Below are 8,090 nucleotides of genomic sequence, written 5' to 3'. Positions count from 1 at the left end.
CTATTCCTGAATAATGGAAGAAATCTGTAGTTAACATAGAAGGATGGGATATGTAAAATATAGTTTATCCTGGACATTAAGGGAAAGACGTTAGCATATCTTCTCTAACTATGACATCAAAGACACAGCATTAATACTACATCATGTTGCTGATACAGGGGGAAATATGCTAACCATCTAGGAGCATAGGTAAGATCCCTTTCTGAGCCATCTTACACTTTTAAAAAATAGAATGTTCTTTTGTTTGTTCCATGGTATATGTTACTAGTGGGTATTATGTGGGAAGGGCTTGTCCACTCTTTGAAGTTTTTGCAAGGATATTTCTATGGTTGAGAAGCACATGCATGGTTTCTATTAAAAAAAAATTCTAGTCGTCCTGATGTACTTGTTTGCAATACAATAAGTCTTTAAAATAATCATCCAGGAGTTTTTAGTCTGATCTTACTTCAAGCTCTTAACTGAGTTGCTGGCAACTCAGAAGTTCCAATAGATAGATGGGTAGTTAGTACTTCAGTTCTATTGAGCTTTTTAGAAACACAATATTACAAATTCTTGCAACTATTGGTCAGAATGCAAAATGGTGTAGCACTATAGAAAAAAGTGTAGAGATTCCTTAGATAGTTAAAAATAGAACTTCCATATGGTTCAGCAATCCCATTTCTGGATATTTGTCCAAAAAGATTGAAATCGGGATCTTAAAGAGATATTAGCACTCCTATGTTCATTACAGAACTATTCTCAGGAGTTAAGAAGTGGAAACAATTTAAATGCCCATCAACAGATGACTGGATAGTGACAATGTGGTATATTCACACAATGGACTACTACTAAGCTTTACAAAAGAAGGACGTTCTGTAATATGTAATAACATGGATGAACCTTAAGGATAAGTGCAGTAAGTGAAATAACTGGGGTGAAATACGCCAGTCACAGAAAGACACACACTGCATGATTTCACTTGTATCAAAATTTTAAATAGTCAAATTTATAGAATCAAAGAGTGGAATGCCAGGGGCTGGAGGGAGGAAGAAATCGGGAGGTACTAATCAATGAGCATAAAGTTTTAGTTAAGGAAGAGGAATCAGCCCTAGAGATCTGCTGTGCAACATCATACATATAACCAACAATAATGTATTATATACTTGAAATTTTGATAAGAGGGTAGATCTTCAGTATTTTTATAATAATAAAATAAAATTTAAAAAATCAAACTAATGTAAAAATTAATGTTCTGTTGCTGAAAAAAATATGCCATTACCTTATAGTGGGTAGTTGAAGACTTATTTAAGTAAGACAGTAATGTAAGCATGCATCTAATCTCCTTTTTGATCTCTATGCATTGTCACCACATGGAACAAATATTCTGTAATTGTGGGTTCTCTTTAAGATAGTCAAGAATCATGTTACTGAATGATCTATTTGTACATTTCAGTGGAAGAAGCATCAGGACTCCCAAATATCAAAGCCTCTCTAAAATGATAAAAATGTAACCATTGTGGATGTTAAAAAGAGTTGATGAGTATTATGGAGGCAACTGAATAATATTTTATATATTGAATAATATCAATATCTTGGAACTAAGTGCATAAACCTCAAGATGACTGCTTTGAAAGGACAGCACTCATTTGATGAATGGACCATAGTTCAACAAATTTTCCCAGGTTTCTGGAACTTCATTTGCCCTTATATTCATAGATGACTTCTCACGTGATTGTAGTAGGACAGTGTGGAGAGGGAGACTTGGGACTACACTGAAGCACTTACTGCCCAGCTGGGAAAGAACGGAAACAGAGCAATCAAAGTAAGACTCACAAGTATGACCTTGGTTCTTGAAACCTGCCTTTTTCATCTTCCCATAACCACATCTTTCCGTCACTGAAGCCTGTATTCCATGCCACCTCCTCTTGTAGTCACTCTTTCTCCCCCTCCCCCATTCAGTGAATATGAGTGCTTATTCAGCAAGTATGAGCCAGCACTGTCTCAGGTGTAAGGGATTACCAGAGAGCCAAAGGGAAATGGTCTCTGGCATCACATGTTAATCATACTTTACCTGTATTTCTCTTATGGCAATTGCTGTACTTGGGCATATGTCAACCTCCTGTAAGACAGTGAGTGCTTTGATGTCAGTACCATTGTCTAATTCACTTATCAGAGGTTTTACAACTAAAAGACAATTGACATATGATGAATGAATGAATGAATGGACAAGTGAATGAGCAAGAGTGAATGAGTCAGTCTTTCTGACTCCTTATGCCCGAGTAATGCAACTAAATTTTCACCTTTCTGAAATATTACAATGCAAACCTAACCTCCATCATTATGTGTTGGGGTCACATAAAATACTTGGGTGCCAAGGAAGCCGTTACAGTGGAATTTTTAAGAAACCACCCAAAAATACTTCTGTGCAATTGTAGAATACATTTTTATTTTATTTTATTTATTTAAATTTTTTTAATCTTTATTTTTGAGAGAGACAGAGAAAGACAGAGAGAGAGGGAGATACAGAGTGTGAGTGGGGGAGGGAATCGTTAGCACAGAGCCCGATGTGGGGCTCGAACTCATGAGCTGCGAGATTATGACTTGAGCCGAAGTCGGACGCTTAACTGACTGAGCCACCCAGGCGTCCCTAGAATACATTTTCTATAGCCTGACATATCTGAGTCAAAATTGACAGGAGGCTGCAAATGCAGAATGACATATTTTCCTAGCAGACTTAACATCTATTTAGAAGAGGCCATTAGTGTGTATTATGAAGAAATACCATTTTACAAATGGCAGTAGATGAAAATTTTGTAACTTCCTTAAATATTCCTTTATTCCAAATAATGACTCACTAAAGCAGTGATTAGAAATCATCTCTATACTTTTATTTATTTTTATTTTTTAAATTTTATTTTAGAGAGAGAGTGTGCTCAAGTGGGGGAGAGGGGCAGAGGGAGAGAGAGGGAGAATCTAAAGCAGGCTCCACACTCATCATAGAGCCCAATGCAGGGCTCGATCCCGTGACCCTGGGATCATGACCTGAGCCGAAGTCAAAAATCAGACGCTCAACTGACTGAGCCACCTAGGTACCTGTTCTGGTATTTAAAAGATGTTTAAAAGATGTGCTTGTGTTTACATTGGTAACAGGAGTCTTAGTGATGACAACTTTCACTATATTCTTCATGTTGAGTAACACTTCTTGGACCTAGAGAGAAGCTCTTTCTTTGTAGTGCATGCTGCCACCCTGAAATCTACCTTGCAATTAGCCAGGAAATTCTTTTCGCTTCTTTCCTGAGTCCTAAGCTTGTTTTTCATATTTATTACTTTTTCTTTGTTAGCTCTCTTTTTGTTGAGCATAACCATTAACATATTTGAGAAAGGGTCTGCGCAAGGTAAATTTTTTTTAACTTGGAATGCTTGAAAATATCTCTAATCTACCATTATATGTGAATGATAGTATGGCTAGGGGCTCAGTCTGGGTTCTCTTGAAAACAGAAAAATAGTAAGATGCCACCACAGCTTTGTTCCAAGGTGCAAACCCCTCAGAGGGGTTCTAATGTGTGCAAAGCTGCTGATATTTTGGTAGTGACATACAAAGAGTAGCTTAAATAAGCTGTAGAACTGGCCACTCTTAGGTCCCAAACCTGATGCTGAGTCCCTGTCCAGTCCCGTCGTGAAAGGCAACTCAGCTTCTACTGAGCAGAATCTCTGGAGAGCTTTTTCTTTCCTGCTTCATTAGAAGAAAATTCGTTCTTCCCCTTTCTATGGTTTATGCTTCTTTGTTGTTCCAGAATAATTGTCAACAAAATACCCATTCTTAAGAGAGAAATTCAGGAGAGGGAGATGAGGGGAGATCTTCTATTCCAACCCAGAGGTTTCCACAGCTCAGACAAAGCATAACTGGCAATCATATGATCTCCCAAGTCTGGCTTGTTTGGTAAATAATAGTACATGTGCGAGAACAATCCAGTTTGCATTTTACTGAAAAACAGGCCAGTTGCTCTGAAGAAACAGATATCAGGAACTTCCAGTGAGCAAGAATTTGATGAAAAAGATACACACTGTTTTTAAGAACAAATGGTACTTTCCAGGAATAGGGCCGCCAGAATTGTGGAGAAATTCTAGGGGAAAAATGCTAACCCTGAAAGGAAATAGTTGTGTTAAAAGTGTGTTTAATTTGCGTCATTAGAGCACAACTTCTTAGTTTGAAACATCTAAATGTGGGTTAGTGGTGACTTCATAGCTATGGTATATTAGCACATACACTCTGCTTAAGAACGAGGGAAAGAAAAAAGGGAGGGAGGAGAAAGGGAGGACAGGAAGGAAAGGGAGTCAGTTTCTTATCATTAAAGTGTTGGGGCATCTGGGTGGCTCAGTTGGTTGAGCCTCTGACTCTGGGTTTCTAAGCAGAGCCTGCTTGGGATTCTCTCTCACTCTCTGCCCCTCTCCTGCTCCCATGCACGAGCTCTCTTTCTCGAAATAAATAAATAAATAAATAAATAAATAAATAAATAAAATGTTAGCTCTACTTAAAAGTTAAGAAAATGTCTAAAGACTATAATTCTTTTTTCCAAAGTTATTGCTCTCATGCTTCTGCTTAGCAAGAAAAAGATAAAGCAACAATCTTGTTATACTGTACCCATAGAGTCACTTTATTTACTTTATTTACAAATGTTTCAAAGCATCGCTGAGGTAGATTACCTAAATTATTAAAACAATTATTATAGTGAAAATTATTCATGGTTCAAATATTGCAATAGCAGGGGCGCCTGGGTGGCACAGTCGGTTAAGCGTCCGACTTCAGCCAAGTCATGATCTCGCGGTCCGGGAGTTCGAGCGCCGCGTCGGGCTCTGGGCTGATGGCTCAGAGCCTGGAGCCTGTTTCCGATTCTGTGTCTCCCTCTCTCTCTCTGCCCCTCCCCCGTTCATGCTCTGTCTCTCTCTGTCCCAAAAATAAATAAAACGTTGAAAAAAAAAAACAAATATTGCAATAGCAGATGTAAATGATTCAATGGAGTGCTTGTGACGTTTTCTCCAAGATGCACTGTTTCCAAAGTCCATAAAAACCTCCATTTGTGTTGACTCTCCCTGGTGGTTAAAGAGCTAACTAAGCGCTTTGCAGCAGTTTTTCTCAGTACAGTGGTTCCTGACATTTCTTTGCAAACAGTCTAAGAAGCTTTTTGTTTAATAACACTATTCTTTCACACGGCTTTGTCCAAGTCCAGTGCTTTCTTAATATTTCTATGATAAACGACCCATTTTGGCTTTATTTTTAAAACAAAACAAATTGTCTCCCAAAGCTACAATGAACCCTTCATCTGTAGAAAGAGAAGGGTATTTGTAACTCTTCAGTGATATTTCTCCACCTCTGAAAATAATTAAAAATCAACCAGCTATTCCATTAGTGTTAGTATGGAAGCAAGAAATTCTTGTATGATCTCATACAAGCCTGTCTCTCCAGACTCTCTTCCCACTTGTTATGTGCTGTAATCAGACTCAAATATTTGCACTCCTTAGAGCACATCCTGTTCTTTCACACCTACTTGTCTGTCTTTAGATTTATTCCTTGCTTCCAAACACCTTTCCTCCCTGACTGCCCCCTGAAAACTTTCTGTTTTTGGAGACTCACCTCTCTCATACCTCCCAGATAATACCCTTTCTGCATTCCGAGGACACTTTTCACTTCTCCCTAATCTTGCCTTATTGCATTTAAATCATTTCTCGCGTGTGTATTCCTCCTACTAGCTCTGAGCCTCTTGAGGTTGAGGACTGTGATTCATATATTGCTGAACTATAACTGAATACAATGATCACATCTAAATATTAACAATAATTCTTCACTGTCATCAAATACCCATTGTTCAAACTTCTCTGATTGTTTCATAATTTTTTAAAGTTTATTAGTTTAAAAAAGACTCAATTGGTTGATGTATCTTGTCTCTTTTCATCTATAATTACCTCTCTATTTTATTTTCCTTAATCTTTAAATTTTTTTAAATGTTTTATTTATTTTTGAGAGAGAGAGAGACAGAGCACGAGCAGGGGAGGGGCAGAGAGAGGGAGACACAGAATCTGAAACGGGCTCCAGGCTCTGAGCTGTCAGCACAGAGCCCGATGTGGGGCTCGAACTCACAAACTGTGAGATCATGACCTGAGCCAAAGTTGGACACCCAACCGACTGAGCCACCCAAGCACCCCAAGGGTTCCCTTTTCTTTACATCTTTTCTCTACATCTTTGCCAATACTCGTGATCTCTTGTCTTTTTGATGACAGACATTCTAATATGTGTGCAGTGATCGATCATTGTGGCTTTGGTTTGCGTTTCCCTGATGGTTAATGATGTTGAACATCTTTTCATGCCTCTGTTGGCCATTTGTATGCCTTGTTTGCTAAAAGGTCTATTTAGGGCCTCTGCTCATTTTTAAATCAGATTTGTTTTCTATGTACTTGTGTGAATTCCTTATATATTTTGAACCTTAAGCCCTTATCAAATATATGGTTTGCAAATATTTTCCTCCCTATCCAATAAGTTGCCTTTTAATTTTATTGTTCCTTCTGCTGTGCAGAGGCTTTTTAGTTTGATGTAGTCCCACTTGTTGATTTTTGCTTTTGTTTTTTTGTGCTTTTGGTGTCATATCCAAAAAATCATTGCCAAAACCAATGTCCAGGAGACTTTTCCCTATATTTTCTTCCAGGAGTTTTACAATTTTGGGTATTATATTTAAATCCTTAATTCATTACAAGTAATTTTTGTAAGCTATGTAAGATGAAGATCCAATTTTATTCTTTTGTATGTGAATATACAATTTTCCCTGCACAATTTATTGAAGAAACTGTTGTTTCTATTTTTAGCTTCCTTGTCAAATATTAGTTGACTGTGTATGTATGGATTTATTTCCGGGCTCTTGATTCTATTCCATTAATCTAGGTGTCTGTTTTTGTGCCAGTACCATACTGTTTTGATTACTAGAGCTTTGTAATATAGTTACAGGAATCAGGGAGTATGATGTCTCCAGCTTTGTTTTTCTTTCTCCAGATTGTTTTGGCTCTTTTGAGTCTTCTGTGGTTTCCTACAAATTTTAGGATTGTTTTTCTATTTCTGTAAGAAAATACCATTAGAATTATGATAGGGATTGCATTGAATCTATAGATCACCTGGGCAGTATATACATTTTATCAATGTTAATTTTTCCAATCCATGAGCATGGAATATCTTTCCATTTATTTGTGACTTCTTCAATTTCTTTCATCAGTGTCTAATTAGCTTTTCATTTATAGATTGTTCTCCTACTTGGTCAGGTTTCTTCCTAAGTGTTTCATTGGCTCTGATACTTTTGTAAATGGGATTTTTAAAATTTCTTTTTCAGATATTTCATTGTTAGTGTGTACAAACACAACTGATTTGCATATGTTGATTTTATATCCTACAACTTCACTGAACTCATTTATTAGTTCTAACAGTTTTTGGACGGAGTCATTAGAGTTAGGCTGGTATTATTGAATGGGTTGGGTAGTTTCTTTCGGGGTGAGACCAAACTTGTTAATTGTGTTGGGTCATTACCCTGTCCTGTTTTCCTAGTTTTGAAACAGTTTGTAAAACCTGAAAAAATTCATTCCTTTATTCCTGGAGCTTTAGTTGATTTTCTTTATTAAGTGGCCTGCACCATAGTCTTTTGGGTATCGGTGTGAGAGAAGCAGTGTAGTTAACGAGTACAGCTGTAAACTCTTCACAGTTATTCACAGGTTTATTTTAACTAGTGTCAATATTTTTAAAATGTTTGTTTATTCATTTTGAGAGAGAGAGAAAAAGAGAGAGAGTGTGTGCGCATGCACACGAGCAGGGGAGGGGCAGGGAGAGAGAGAATCTCAAGCAGGCTTCATGCTGTCAGTGCAGAGCCCAATGTGGGGCTGAGTCTCCTGAACTGTGAGATCATGACCCGAGCTGAAATCAAGAGTTAGATGCTTAATGGAATGAGCCCCCCAGGCGCCCCACGAATTTCAATATTTTTAATTTTTAATATCCAAAAATATCCTTTCACTGATGTTTTTGCATGCATTGGTACCATTTTATATGGTATTATCTTAAAAAATTTCAAACTCCTGTGTAT

This window comes from Prionailurus viverrinus, chromosome A2 (assembly GCF_022837055.1).
Source record: "Prionailurus viverrinus isolate Anna chromosome A2, UM_Priviv_1.0, whole genome shotgun sequence".
NCBI classification, from domain to species: domain Eukaryota; kingdom Metazoa; phylum Chordata; class Mammalia; order Carnivora; family Felidae; genus Prionailurus; species Prionailurus viverrinus.
The sequence above is the reverse complement of the archived record's forward strand: the minus strand, read 5'-3'. Positions refer to the sequence as shown.